Genomic DNA, 13,814 nt, shown 5'->3' with positions numbered 1-13,814 from the left:
TTATAGACTTCGAAAAAGATGTCTTGGATTCTTTCTTCATAAAAAGTTAGGAGAAAAAAGTAAGAAAGCCTGGCCAACAAAATTCTGAGTCATTAATATAGTATTATGCAGATGGCATCAACAAAAACATATTTTTCACTAACTCCCAAATGTTTTCCATTTCAAGAAAGCAGATGTGAAACCATAAAGCCATCTGACTTTATAAGCTCTAATTTGTAAAACAATGGAAATGCCCAGTAAAGCCCGCTACAAATCTCCATATGTTTCCGAAGTAGGTGCCTATCGTAAAAATATATAAACGAGTGTTTCTTTCACCAACAAATGTTTCTTCGGTTCTCACGTCCATGTGGACTGCAGGATTTTGGGCAATCGTCATGGTATACGTAGAATCTGCTTTGCACATGGTGACGGGGGGCGGCTCGTTAAAAGTCTGACTTCCAGTAATTTCCCAAATTAAATGTACTTCAAATTGTTCTCATATGAGTAATCAGTCTGTCTGAAGTCTGAAAAGCTTTTGTTTTTTGTCATTTAAATAAAGAACGACACTTCGTTAACCGAAAATTCCAAATACGAAAAATGTAGAACAATCTATTACGAAATCTAAAAAATAAATTGATGAAAATTCATGGAATTCCTTACAATCTATTTAAATGTAAGACGCTTTTCAGCCAATAAATATTCCGCCTAATTATGAAAAATATCTGGGGACACTGGCCGCCTATAAATACTTCCAATCATAATTTGAGTTCACCTAAAAACGTCGGATCTTTGTGGAGACAGTGACTGAGCGACAAGGCGAAACTTTATACCGGCCGAACTGGACGTATCGCGGTGACAAAGTGGACAGATTTTACACTTTTTAAATAGACTATTGAAATAACAACACATCCTGATACTTTCTTGTTTTGCAAGATTAAGAAATCACTTTAATTATTTTAACTTTCAGAACATGTAAAGTGTATGAAGCCTTGTAATTGTGACTATTTTTTTTATCAACGCCTATGATTTTAAATGTCAATAGGTTTATTATAGTTAAATTGATAAATATAGATTTATTGAATGCAAAAAAGCCAATAACAATAAATTTGTAATCTGAGATTGAATTGTTCATATTGGAATTTTTATTAGATACACGTCTATCTGTTTTCGCGAACACTTCGGCGTTTGTCATAAAGTACGACATTTATATGGAAATGTCAAGCATATTTATAGGCAGCTATTGTCGTTAAAAATAATCATTTAGCATACAATAATATTCATTAACATCCGGCCGGACGAAACCGTGAATGTCTGCTGCGTGTCCAGTTTGCATAAGACGTTCGTGATTCGCACATTCGTTTTTTCTTCTATGTATCATCTGACATCATTGTTTGGCGTACCCAAACACTAATCATGCAAATGTCAGGTCGTATTTCTTTATTTAATGTGCGTACATCCTTGTTTTAGTACGCACTCAAGTTACTTAACACTGCTGTGACTAAACCACCCAAGTACTTCCAAGCAATTGTTTGACGGCTCTATGATTCAGCGTGCAGTAAAAAAGTTTATGTTTCTTCAGATTTATATCTTAGAATTATCACATGCCATTGTAGAAGGGGTAATAAATAATATTTTCGTGTGTCTGTTACAGACCAAGAAAAATACACATGACATGGATACTAATCCTAACTAAATTAGAAATACGAATGTGGTTTTGTTTGTTTTGTCATGCTTTCACGGTACGGTAGCTGATCCATTTAGAGGCAATCTACCTCCAGATGAGACCCAAAAAATCAGGCAACTTTATATTCCGTTGCATCAATAACGCGGGCAAAACCACAAGAAACAGCTAGATTCATATAATTTCGAAGTACCAAAATATTGGCGCATGTGGGCATCGCATGTGCGCTGAAGACAAGGGCGCATTGAGCATCGCAGGCGCAGGCGGCGACAGCGACACCGGGCCACGTGCTGTACAGATTGCTGGCCACATGTGCAAGCGCAGAACATACCACCACTGTCTAGTGTTTGCTTTGATTCGCTATCTATTATGTTGTTTCAGGTCATGAGTAATAAAGTTCTACTTAATTATGAGTCGACAATGTGGAGTGCGCAGTATCTAAATTGAAATAATAAATCATCTGAAACACTTCGAGGGATCTAGCTGAGTTTAAAAGAAAATCCCTTGCATGATATTTATCTGTAAATGCATTTTGCAGGCCGAAGGCCGAAAGTGATTGAGAAAAAATAGGGGATATCAATTTGAAAATATTTCCGATGCCAATAAGCGAAAGTCATGTAACGTATTTTCAAATCATATAATCAGTCTTGTGTTCAGTTCTTCATTCCACATATCGATAGCTTTATAAAATTCAGCACGGACAATAGTGACGTCACAGTATAATCTCGCGATCTACGTCACGTTTAACAAGCTATTGCAGATAGCGCACGCGCATGGCGTACCGAGACAATGGCATCGCTTGATGCCGCGATATTCGCCCTTTGTACTCGCCGACTGTAAACTGGCGAATCTAACAGATGCTTACAATAGACGGATTCAATTGTACACTAGAATATTTGCACATTAATAATCACATAAGGACATCATCTAGGCAGTTTTGTGGTGAATTCCAAAGCAGACCCAGACTTTAGCGTCATAGTTAAGATAAAGCAAGGCATCCAATCACAACCCACGCATTGATAAAGTTAAAGTGATAAGAAATGACGTCACCTCCTGTTACACTTTCTTCCAGAATTATCAGTGAGAAGCACAACAATGGTCCTAGAGAATAGGTCGTCTAGATAAGGTGGAATTAGTAAGATGCGTAAATTATATTTGTCAAAACGCAGTGAGGGTGCTATTTTTAATCATTAATCTTTTCCGCTCGCTGTTTTAAGCCACATCAGCCTATGCTGAAACATTTTACAAGATAAGGAGGTTTTAATACATTCTGCGCAGTATAAAAATAAATTGCGTTGAAGGTATAAAGCTGTAAGTCCTATAATATACACCTGAGTGTTGATGACGCAACCCGCCAACTGGACAATGATCCACCATTGTTGTATGCAAAGGAGGAAACACGCTTCCGGGACCACGGTTTGATGGCGTGCAAATTAACTAGGTAGCTACTTTTTATAAGGCGTTGAAGTATTTGGAGTTCATGGTCAAAATTGCCTTGGTATGATATAATTTTTTGTCTGGTTGGCGGTAACAGACTACTTGCGGGTTTAGCAGACTACTTTGTGCATAAAACAACGAATGAAATCCAGTCTTCAGTTTGTCACTAGTCATTGCCATCAGTCAGCACAGGTTCAGATTAGGTACAGCAACTTAGAAATTCGCACCAAAAACATCAAACAGTAGACCACACAGCAGAAATTAGCACGATCCTTCAACGAAGCAGCGTAAGTGTGGCAATTTAATGTCTTATCAATGCTCTGTTTAACACATGCCAGTTATCATCACACAGCAGAGCCACAAATCGCTGCACAACATCAGGGTATGACAAGCGCTGAATATAAATAGTCCTTCTGGTTTCTGTTAGGGTGTCAGCCACACGTGCCCTGAAGCGGCCCAGACGCAGCCCTCGGGTGCTCTGTCAGTGTTTGTAAACATCTGCTGCACTCACTTTACTTGTTTTGCGCACTGAAATGTTCTTGGTCATTGACTAGTTCATGTTTTGGTACCTTATAGTTTGTCATGTACCAGTGTAGGTACATGACTATTCCAAAATCTGGTAGGTTCTTTTGCGTTTGGTGGAATATAAACTGGCGGATGTTTTCATGTGTCATTTTAATCATTAATTTTCATGCAATATGTACCTTTTATTTCTCCCTTCATTATAATTTCCAGCATCCGATTTGAATATCTTAAGAATGTTTTTCGATGTGTTCACATATTCAGATAGAATATAATACATAAATTTTTCGTCAGGTGGTAAATGTATGTAAATGTACCGTATATGAATAGGTGTGAAATTCAAATGTGGATATTATTCCGGATAAAAAAGGGCCACGGTTGTTTTGCGAGCGGCCAGCTGGTCACAGCGGAATGAATTACCAAGTTGATAGAGTGACGCAGGCGCCGCGCGGCCCCAACCTCCGACCTGCGCCGGCGCGGGTAAACGTGCTACCTAATGATAATGCTGTGGAATATTCTTACCAAGCTGTTGTTTTGTCTAGAAAGAAATTAAGTAATCATTAATTATAGGTTCCTGAGTAGAGGTATTATGTAACTACAGTATTCATCTTTCATTTGTTAATACCATTCGCTTTGGATTGACATTATCATCATGTCGAATGATTCAATAATTTAAAGATAATGCTTTCTTCGAAAGCATTTTGACAGCCTTTGCCTGAGCCGTGATTTGCACTTACTCAATATTATTCCAGTAGCCAGTCACCAGCAAAAGATAATCGCACCTTTTTTCCTGCGCACGATCTGAATGCACGATTCGTTTTAAAAAAGTAAAGCAACTGCTGAATATTAACGAGTGTTCCTTGTCGTGATATCAGAAATCCGTGAGGGACCCATGTCTCGGTGGTCGTGACCATCGCACGTGGCCGGCAGCTGCACTGCCCACTGCTGATCCAATTTATTGTCATTGAAATTTAAATACGGCTACCTACTTACTGGGAATCTGGAAGTATTGATTTATTTAAATCGAGAACCTTGATTGATTTACTTGCGATTCAACAGGTAACGTGCTCTATATGCGGCTCGAAAAACCTGACCTGTTTACGCACTGAATATTTGCCAAACGAGATTTCTCTTTGAGTATCTCAAACTTCTCGAGGCAAAATTGCACTTCCAATAAATAGTAACAAAAAGTGAGTCAGTTAAGTTTGTTTGGCCAAGAAGTTCTCACACCAAACATTCGTGTAAAAGTAATCTTTTATTTAAGTGCTTTCGTCACATTTTCAATGTTTCAACAATTTGTTTGACATGTGTCGGGATTATGGCTCGTAAAATTGGTTATTTATGGCAAAATATATTGAATTTTAAACGGCATGCCGTTGCCGGCCGAATTATCGCCACAGATTAGAAGACCCGTTAGTATAATTAGTTCGAAAACTAATTAATTGGCGACAAGGACTGACAGATTAGGTTACGACAAATGACGAACACTGATTGTAATAATGGAACAGAGACGTTTATTAACTGTGGAAATTAGTTTAGCTACACAAATTAAATTAGTTCAACATACACGATACCTTGGTCAAATTATGTCTCGCTTGCTGTTATTTTTAATTTATTTTGCGGTTTGTCTGGTTGGTTATTCCGTCTTGCATACAGTAGTGATCATCATAACCATGGCATTTCCTGGGAAAAACCTTTTTCTCAAAAATGTTCCGCTGTTTTGCCTTATGATAAAAATTTAATTAGTTGTCATTTAAATATAATTTAGGTGACACTCGTGATTCATAGACGCGGGATAAACCCACAACAACAACGGACACAGATATGTAAATAAGAATAGTACGTTTGTATATGAACTCGGTATTATAGGAACTATTTTACTGCTCCAACGAGCTGACATGCGGTCGCGAAACGAATTCCACAACAAAGACTTGTACAAGGAACACCCATAAAGTTTTTGTATGAACACCATTTTAATGTGGCCACAAACAATCGGCTTGTCGTGTCCTAGTATTTGAGTGAGAGGAAACCTCGTAATTAGAACAGGGTAGTAAAATAACCATCAAACTTATTTGAGAGGAGTGTGTCGCTGTTAAATCCTTGCCAACTGCTATGCTGATCTAAATGTTATTATAGTCTTTGCTGCAGTACTTATAAGATTGAAAATCCTACTTTATCTACGATATTGGCGGCATTAAAGAGGTTGCCTGGACCGCGAGCTCCATAAATTAGGTTGTGTATGACAGAGCGCGTTGTTGCAAGTTTTTACGATCGGAAACATCGGCGGTGGGATTAACTTAGTCATATGTAAGGTCAGGTACTTAACTGCTCTCGTAATTGTATCCTTGGTATGTATTTATTTTATGATACCCGTCAAGGTAGTCATAAAACTCGAGTACTTGTTGAAGACGAAATTAGGCGAAGAGAAGAACTTGAGGTTTCTGAGACTTTAAATGGCACTTCCATTTGAAATAAATCTTATTTTGGCTAACCTTGTAATATTCATGGTTCTAGTCTGAAATTCTTTTAACTTGAGATGGTCTCATGTTATTTCTAAAGGAACTGATGAAATATTTTTTGATATGAGCATTAAGTCTCATCGGTAGAGAGTACGTTTTTTTTCTTATTAGTTTACTTCTTAAGGCTCAAATCTGCGAAATATATTCAGTAGCATATTGAATGGTCTAAATACTATTAATTAAAACTGCCTCTGGGATTTTCTCTTTAAACAAAATGCAAATAATATTGTTTGGGAGTTGTCGGTGAGTGACGTGGTATTGTACAACAATTTCATTCAAACGCCTGAAGGTACCTTAATATTGATTAATGATTTTTTTATAGTTCAGGTTATTCTAGTGCTAAAGCCGGTCAATCAGGAACTACTTCATGTAAATTATTTTGTTCATTCATACTTTATCCCAAGCAAGGTCTGCCTAAGAAATAAAAAAGACTAATAGCGTATGAATATTTAAAGTGTTCATCTCAAATGAAACACTTTAATGATTAGATATGAATAATCGATTTACTAGTATTTAAATTATTCAATTTGCGCCTGATTAATGGCAATAGGCCCTCTATTAAGCGGAAGTTTAGATCATCATTATAGACAATAATATGAATCTATAGTCTATTAAGTTTAACTTTGCTTTGAGATGAGCAAGCGTGATTATTATTCTATGTAATGTTTTCTTTAGCAGCTGCATCAGAGATTACTAAGCAGTTTGCATTAATTCTGAGCTCTTTGATTTAAATGTTGTTTGAATAAATAATCGGCCAGCATGACATCATTTAATTGCTGTGATTTGGGGATTTCCTAGGTAAATTCTTTCACTTGGAAATCTTAAACTGGTATTCAAGTAGATTTAGATTTCCAAGTAGGTAGATGACTTGCCGCATTCCTACGTAAAGTTCGAAGAAGTAAATAAGTTTTATTAATTTACACAAATAGAACTAAAAATTAAACATTAATTCTTGGACTTTGACTAAATACGAAAAAGTTTACTTTCTACAAACAAGGCAGCGTTCCGTGCGCAGGCTGTAAGAATTCAAGCACTAGTGATGTGGCGAGTTCCGGGTAATAGAACCGATATCGACAGTTTGACCGAGATAGCGCCATCGCGACGCCAGGTGCAAGGCCACGATGAACGAAAATGCGACCTCATTAGACATATTTACATTATTCATTAGACGAATTCCGCTCAGATGGCTATAATTTAAACTTATTATGATCCTGGCTTCGATATTATGGCTTCGCTTGAAATCATCACACCTGAGTATTCGTGATATCTGACAATCCGACCTGTTTAATGTGAATTTAAATTAGCATCTGATAATGAATTTTGGACTAGCTTTTCTGTTTGCTTAAACTCGGTTTGGACGAATGTAATTTGCTACTGTATTTATCCAGAACGAGGTTGAACCTTCTGAATAGAAACGCTTAAATTACGTCTTCATGTTTGAGCATAAAGAATAACCTTCAAAAGTTTCGCATAAATACATTTATATTTTTTTTAAACGTATTATATCGTAATTTTTTTTATATTTTTTTTTGTCGCAAGTGCGGCTGCTAAGCACGAGGTCTCGGGTTCGATTCCCGAGTCGGGCCGAAATCGCTTTGTGGGTTTTAGAAGACTTTCACAAAGCAGCCCGGAGCCTGGAAGCTGGTGATTGATACACCCGTGCATCGGAGAGCACGTAAATGTCGGTCCTGCGCCTGATCTCTCTCCGGTCGTGTCGGATTACCGTCCCATCGGGCTATGAGAGTTAAGGAATAGTGAGTGCACCTGTGTCTGCGCAAATGCTCGTGCACTATTATATGTCCTGCGTAGTTGGCTAATCTCCTTACATGAGAACAGCCGCCGTAGTCGATAATCGGCTAGGAGGACATCATATCATCATTTTTTTTAAACATTAGTAGGTGTGCCCACATATTTAGAGCAGGTATTATTGTTGCAGATTTTTAACAAAGATTAAACACCTGGGTCCGCGTTCTTTATTATTCATTGTCGTTTGACCTTACGCAATAAACTAAGATATTAAATTAATCTTAAATGTTAGGCTATTAATTGTTTTTTTTTTAATTTACGTAAACTTTCAGCCTTATTAATATAAAATTGAACACATGACGTGTGAACGACGTCACTTTTGTGCAATAAATACATAAAATTCTAGTTCATAATTCCAGTAACAAGAATAAAATTACTTTGAAAATGGCAATCTGAAGTTAAAACCATCGAGAAAAGATTTCTTCAAGCTATTTTAAGTACCAGCTCATAAATTTACCATATCTGCCTCATAATACCGAGATATTCAACAGCAGGCCTAATCATTGTGTCATTTGTAAGCGCATCCTCTAGACGCAATCGTTGCCGAGTGCGCTAAGTACATCGTAAAAACATTATACGTCATAAGACAAGTTTTGTCGATAACATCCGTGTACAAATTGGACATGCCTATCCTCAGCTGAGGTATCTAGAAAAACATATTAAAAATATTTTTATTGATAAACAAAATGAACGGAACAGCTGTGCCGTAGATGAGATTCAAGAAATTTTCGTACCTACTGCGATTTACATAATGGCACGGGTTATTCCGAATCTGTGGAACAGTTACGCGACAAGGCCGTTCACGAACTGTTCTCTTATTTGTTACGTTTTAAACAACTTAATTGGTTTTATTTCCGTGGTTGCTAAGGAGGTTTTAAATACCTCAGTTTACCTGACTTATTTATAGAATTAAATGTTGATGCCCTAAAGTCTTTTGACATTTGAAGCTAAAGTTACAGTTAACTTTACGACTAACGTGCATACAATACTTTAAACATGCTATGTTGATTATAACCGAATATTCAATTACAAACCTTTTTCAGTAGAAAAAAGCCTCTAAACGAAAAATCTCTTATCGTATTCTTAAATTTTATCTGCCGTGAGGAACCCTAATGACACCTTGTAGTGACTGAAAAACAATTCAATAAATAATCGGAGATTAGTCAAAAATAATATTAGAAAATAAATAGATGTCAGAAATAGATAAGTACGTGCAAATAAATCTATTTATCATAATTCTGTCAAAAACAGCAGGATATAGGTATAACTTATTTTAAACAAGATTTTCTATTTCGTCATCTTTTCGTCTTTTTTAAACGCGCACGTGCACGGATGTTGCACAACGTTGCAGAATCTCAATAACTATAGTTATCAGTTTCTCTGGGATTGATATCTGAATATCTAATGAAATTCGCAGGTGATGCATTATCGCTAAAACATCATTATCTTATAAACTCATTATGGTCTTATCTATTCAAATCATTATTGAAATTATCATTGTCTGATAAGTCCGAGACGCTTTTAATTAAATTAGTGTGTGTTTTTACATTTTTATGGAGTTCCGTGAGAATGTTTTAGCTTGCAAGCAATATCATTTTGAGTGCTTTTTAAACAGAAAAAAAATCCGAAAATAGTTTGGGTAATACAAGTATGACGTTGAAGATAATTTAAATTTCTAATCAGAAAATATTCACCCAATATTTATGTAATTTATTCATATTTAATGCTTATAATTTACATATTTGTATTAACTTCAAATAGTTGATAATCCTTAGTCATAATATAGTTGGTAGGCAATATAAATAAGCATTCTTAAAAGCAATTACAATAGTAACAGCATAGTAAGTAACTCCATTAAAAACTCGATATCAGCTACGGAAACACAAATGCGATTTTTAATTGAACTTATTCGATTTAAAGTTATCGATTTAAATAATGTTTGAAATTAGAAACTCGTTATCGGGCCCTCGACTGTAGGTAAGAAGTTAGAACGTTGGGCAAACTGTACTAGCGATGTGGTTTGACCAGCCTTGCAAGGCCGAATAATTCCGTAATTAGTTAATAAAGTAGGAATGTGTACAAAAACATAATATTGTGAACATGACGAGGTATTAATGTGAATTTTCCGTTGCGATATTTGTTATGATTGGGCTAAGTATTATTTTGTGTGATGATGTAGCAAAAAGTATGTAAGGTGCTTTATGAAACTGATGAAACTTATTGTTTTTGTAATCATGTACAAATTAATATTGGTCAACCATTTTCCTCAATCAGCAATATCAAAGTCATATCTTAACATAACCCAACATTATACACAAAGGCAATCAGCTAATTGCTATTGAGATAATTCCTATTCAAATCAAACGTCCAACCAAGCTACATTATTACCATCGTGAATACCTCGAGCCGTTTGGAAGGTATTTATCACTTATTTAGAGTCACAATAAGCGGAATGCACGGAATAAATATCCCACAATTATTAACTAGTGTCTGCGAACAGAACACGTGCAGCGTTCCAGTAAACAATTCGTTTTGATGTAGACAAGCAAGAGAATAAATACGCAGAATACCCACTACATTGTCTTTACTTTCTCCCTAAATCCTAAACTTTACGGGTTTCAAATTGAATGTCAATAATATTGTCTGAAATTGGGATCATTTTCAATTAAAAGGTTCTTAGTCGCCAAAGATGGGATCTTACTGGAAATGTTCTATCTTCAAATTACGTAGGTACGCATGTTTCGGAGAAGTAATTGGCCACCATTATGTTGGTCTCCATGCAATATTGGTCCTATGTTTCTCGTAGTAAAGCTTCTGTCTGTCTCCTTACTGGTTGCGTAGGCGCCGATCTGTGGTCGCCGCTGTCTCTTGATCCCTGCCGGTTGACAGGCATTGTAGTTAAATTATAATAACCAACACTTCCTGTTGTTCAGATAAGCAAACTGTGCTCAACTGATTAGCTGGAAGCAATACTTTTTGGTGGGGAATGTTTATTACATAATGCCATACGAAGAACATCTTTATTTAAATGTCAACCGTCTGATATCTGAATATAGCAACACCAAATTATATTCGCACTGATTGCGTCTACAGTCCCTATATCTTTAGGTAAAGGAATCTCAAGTAAGCTACATACTAGTTAGAGATACCTATATCTATTTGATCTACAAACTCGGTCAAGAGGAGTGTTTAACGGTAGCACGTATTGCACAAATGATGTCCAGTGCCCGGGTGTTTACGCGATCCGATATTCGTTTCCGCAAATAGTTGCGCTAGCGCAGCTGTGCGCTTGTTTTGGCGCCATCCTGTCGAGAAACTTGACCTGCTTATTGTGCTAGAACGTGCACCTATGTAACACACAATCTAGCCGAGCTACCAATTAATTCATTCATTTTATGTAACTCCCACGACAAACGAGTCTAGCCTTTAAATTGACGGAGAGTAGAATGGAGATCAAATGTCAATCCGACAGTAGCTCTTCGTTCATGTAATTGTGCAATCTATTTTTGGCCGTTTCTTTAATACACACGTTATGTTATACATTTTCTTTTACGGCATTGATGGCGAATTCCCGACCTCCTTTATTAGAAGCATTTTGTGAGTCACACAATTTTACAAAGTCGTTCCATTTAAGGCCGAGGCAGTCTGGAAACCAGTTTTTTAAAGTCTAAGCGCTTCGGTCAGCACTTTGGGAATGCAACAAGAGAAAAATGTTTGGTCTTAGGTTGGCTTTACACTGAAGCAACATCACCTGACATTTTAGATTGTCTCTGTTTTGGGTCACACGTGTAGAAGTAGCGATCATTTGTAGCGTGGAGCAATCTTCTGTGGAGACGTCTGTCGCGTGAACTTTGGAACATAATGAAGCGTATGCATAATGATTGTGTGGTAATTGACTACGCCGACAAGAAGTGGCTTATATGTGAAGCCGCCTTTACCAGTGAAAAAGAATTATAAACTACAGGGTCTGCGGCTGCCGTGGAAACAAAAGCCTTTGTTGTGTTCCACGTATCCCGGCCGCGGTGTTGTGTTGCGGAATTCTATAACCAATCGAATGGATTGTTTGGTGAAATCTGATTAGCGCGTGTATGCTTTATTGGTCTGGAGTCGCTTTGATTAGAAGTTTCGTAACTTGAATTCTAAATGATTGTTTAGTCTTTGACTGCGAATACGATCTCTTAATGCCTCAACGAGTATTGGATCGGGTTTTATTTTCGTTAGCTACTAGAGAGAAGCTTGGGGAATAAACTTTATAGTTTTGAAATGTGCAATTAAACTTCTTAATTCCGAATTTTAGTACCGATACTAATTTAAATGTGGTATTTGAACTTGCGTATGGTATTTAGTTAACGATTAAGGTTGTTTATCGATTTATGACGATTTTTTTTTGCCGAAATTCTGTTAATTGATTTGAGAATATTTGTATAAAAATATTTATATAGAAATATTTGTATTCAACTCAGAATATTGTTTTTGTAGTAGAAATATTATTTTTGCTCTTTCAATTAAATTATATTCCTAATGTTCGTTGACCTACTAGAGATAATTGAGAATAGTAGACGTTTAACATAATTCTACATAAATATAAATAAACAATTTAACGAAACGGTGAACTGTAGTTAATTGCGATGTGACTAATCAAGCCAGGCTTGATATTTATGATAATCACCAAGAATATTCATAGATTCAATTGTGAAACTGTAAGAATAATTTTTACAAGAAATTCATTATAATTCTACACACTGAGCTGTAAATTTACAACAATTAATGTTATTGTCATTCGCGCAAGCAATTAAACTCCGCGCGAACAGTAACACTATCTTTATTAAGGTCTTATTGCATAAGCGAGCGGTCATAGAAACGCGTGATAGCGCACAATTAAGAGTAATCGCGTCGCAAGCGCAGCCAACAGCTGTTATTAGGTATCGCAATAATGTGAGATGAATGGGGAGCGTAGCGCAGTCGCGGACGTGGCTGCCTGGCGCCTCGCGGGTTATCGCGGGTCAGCACAGCTGCGCACGCCGCGATCAATGGACCGCAGCTGGCTTTGCACAACACACTCGCTAATATTCCATTGATATCTATTTGTCAGTTAACTGTACACTCGATAATGGCTTCCTGTTGTTCACATGGTCCAAAGATAATAACAGGATCTGCTTAAGAGATAAGTCTGGTGACATCACTCTCGTTCGGTGCAGTATGCGTGCATCTCGACTACATATAGCTATTGTCAATATGATTGCATCATTATGAAAATCAGTATTTTTGCAGTCAGCACGAGTGCACATTGCTGACATTGAATAAAAAGTATGTAAAATATCATTCGCTGCACGTACTCGCTTAATATGTCAATTTAAACAATTTAATGTTGTTTGAAGCGCGGTTTCACATTTCTGTATGCGCATGAGTTGCATCGCGTCTTCGCCGGCGCCGGCGTCGCGACCTGACCCGATAGCAATGCTGCGTAAGTTATAATTCTTGCAGCAATCGCTGACTTCTATCTACTTTGAATTAATAACAGCTCATATGTAAAGTAAATATGTAATGTTGAATCATCTACGAATATGACACCCGATCTTTATGTACAAGCATAATGTCCTAATAAGTAATTCTTTACATATAGCACAGCATAGCTTAGTTTACTGTTTAATACTAACATGTTGATCTTGAAGCAATTACTTACACTGTCAAACCATAAGTACTTATACTTAGGCTGCTTTATATTATGTATATTTAGAGAACTAGAAAGACTACCCAGTTTATGTACAAATACATAACGCTCACATCATTTCATGGATTACAGCTACCAACAGGTCCGAATATGTAGTTTGAATTTTCTTTTCCATTGAACTTTTGTAGAAGCTGTCGTA

This window comes from Helicoverpa zea, chromosome 12 (genome assembly GCF_022581195.2).
Source record: "Helicoverpa zea isolate HzStark_Cry1AcR chromosome 12, ilHelZeax1.1, whole genome shotgun sequence".
NCBI lineage: Eukaryota > Metazoa > Arthropoda > Insecta > Lepidoptera > Noctuidae > Helicoverpa > Helicoverpa zea.
This window is presented reverse-complemented; position numbering follows the sequence as displayed.